The sequence below is a fragment of the Puma concolor genome, chromosome B4 (genome assembly GCF_028749965.1).
Source record: "Puma concolor isolate L17-30 chromosome B4, mPumCon1.1.hap2, whole genome shotgun sequence".
Lineage (NCBI taxonomy): Eukaryota > Metazoa > Chordata > Mammalia > Carnivora > Felidae > Puma > Puma concolor.
Window position 1 is genome coordinate 106,306,939 of NC_141673.1, and position 2,548 is coordinate 106,309,486.

Consider the following 2,548-nt stretch of genomic DNA (forward strand, 5'->3'; position numbering starts at 1 on the left):
TGGTTACAGCTGAGACCTGAAGGAAGTAAGAAAACAACCCTTGAAGCCATCTGGCAGAAGATGTGCCCATGAGAAGGAGCAAGTCTTGAGGCAAGAGCCCATGCCATGCTTGGCATGGTTGAGAAACAGCAAGGAACTCAGTACAACTGGCACAGAATGAACTAGAAGGAGAATAGCAGATAAGGTCAAAGAGTCAGAGGGAACTAAACCGTGTAGGAATTAAAGGCCGTTGTAAGAATTTGGATTTTACTGTGAACAAGGTAGAAAGCCACTGGAGTGCTTTGAGCATGAAGGTGAAATAATGTGATCTAGCTTTTAAAAGGATGGGGGGAGGGGTGGGGAGTGCTTCTGGGTGGCTCAGTTGGTTAAGCATCTGACTCTTGATGTCAGCTCAGGTCTTGATCTTGGGGTCCAGAGTTCAAGCCCCAAGCCTACTTAAAAAAATAAATAGTTTCAGAATTACTATTCCATTGATGCCACTAACAATAAATCTAAGTAACTTTCAAACATTTTTGTAGTTATTAGACTATATATTATTTTTAATTTCTTTAAATGTTTATTTTTGAGAGAAAGCACAAGCAGGGGAGGGGCAGAGAGAGAGGGAAACACAAAATCTGAAGCAGGCTCCAGGTTCCATACTGTCAGCACAGAGCCCCATGGGGGGCTCAAACTCACAAGCTGTGAGATCATGACCTGAGCCAAAGTCAGATGCTTAACAGACTGAGCCACCCAGGTGCTCAACTATATATCATTAAGGGTATATAGTCAGCATGCTATGTTCAGAAGTAACTTGAATGAAATTTTTGTCGATATGGTTATATATCTGAGTAGGTGAATTCCTCTGCTAAAACTTGCATACAGTGAGAAGACGCGGTCAGCAACAGCCAAGGAAGTCAAAGGTCTTGATCCATCCAGGGATAAGGTGAACAGGCAGGCTCCAGTAAATCTTCACTTTGCAGTCATGTGATGAGGTAGCAGTTATAGACATCAAGGCCAATGGTCTTGGTAGAAAGACACAGGATGCAACAGGAAATGCTCCTTATATTCATATTCTGTTTGCATCTGCCTTAGGTCCCACAATGTAGTTCCACAGCCTTGCCTTCCAAAGCCATTGCTGTAGGAGATATACTTGTGTTTGTCCTCACTGAGCTTGCAGTAGGTCTGAATATGTTTCTTTGCAGGAAATATATGAGCTACCTGTAACCCTTGACCATCCCATAATCTAATGGTTTTATCTTCATAAGCTTGTATGGTTTTGGGGGGACCCAGAACAGGTCTGTGACCAGGTCCCTGGAGGTGGAAGCTTTCTTTGAACACTGTGCAGTCCCAACATCCCACAGAAGCAGGGTGTTGTCCTGAGAGCCAGTGCACAGGTGTGACGAGTCTAGACTCACAACCAATCCAGTGAGCACCATAGCGTGATGACAAGGGAACCACTGCCTTGGTTGTAGGGCACCATCCAAGCCCTACATCATGACCATCCTGTCATGGCTGTCAGGCTGAAGACATGGCTTGGTTTGTTAATACAGGCTATCTTAATGATTCCTCCTTAATGTCCTTTGAACCACATTTCTAGTTTTCCAGTTATAGGCCACAACTGTCTTATCTTTCCTGCAGAGACATACAGGTATGAATTCAGAGCAGCAACAGCAGAGACAGACAGTATCCATGTGGGCTGGGCTATACTCCCAACAAGTTTTAGTTTGAATTCTCTCTTCTACAATTCCATCGAGCCTGCTGTATTTATAAGCGCTGTGTTTGGGTTTGCTTTGCAGCTTCCCCATCACTGCATGGAACCCACACAAAGCCTTCTGAGGAGGAGCTTGCTTTGGATGGCGCCTGAGCAGCAGCATTCCTTGTGGCTGGAAGTTGTGTCCCTCCCAAACCAATAGCATTTTCTTGGGAGGCTGCCATTCAATGCTTTGTAATGTTTATCCTTTGGAAAATAGTTCAGGCAGCCACTTCCTAATCTCTGTAATTATAGCGGGCTGGCCAGGCTGGGAGCTGAGACCGGTTGGGGGCGGGGTGGAGGGGTCCACAGCCACCACACTCCACAGCCTCACAGGCCTCCGCCCCTAGCAACGAGGCGCGTCGCTAGGACACGAGGTGTTTTGCTAAGAGTTTTTATCATAAATGGGTACTGGATTTTATCAAATATTATTTTATTTGTGAATCTTTGATATAACTTTTTAATATCTTAATGTAGTAAATTAATTGATTTTCTAATATTAAATCACATTTGTACACCTGGGTAGGCCCAACCGAATTATAATACACTGTCTTTTAAATATATTGTTGCTTTTGGTTTACTTAATGTTTTTGCACCTTTAGTCATGAGTATTATTACTCTGTAACAACGTTCTTAATACTGTCCTTGTCTGACTTTGGTATTAATGTTTTATTAACTTCAGTAAATGAGTTGGATTGGGGGCATTTTCTAACTCTATTTTTTATAAATTCTCCAGAAGAGTTGAGAATAAGTTTAAAATTATTTGTTCCTTAAATATTTTGTAGACCTGATTTGTAAAGCCTTCTGGACTTTTTTTTT

The 2,548-nt window shown here is 42.7% G+C and overlaps 1 pseudogene; it reads right to left on the reverse strand.

Moving 5' to 3' along the window:
* Nucleotides 1–765: 765 nt before the first annotated feature.
* On the reverse strand, nucleotides 766–1,853 carry LOC112867924 (WD repeat-containing protein 31 pseudogene; annotated as a pseudogene).
* Nucleotides 1,854–2,548: the final 695 nt, after the last annotated feature.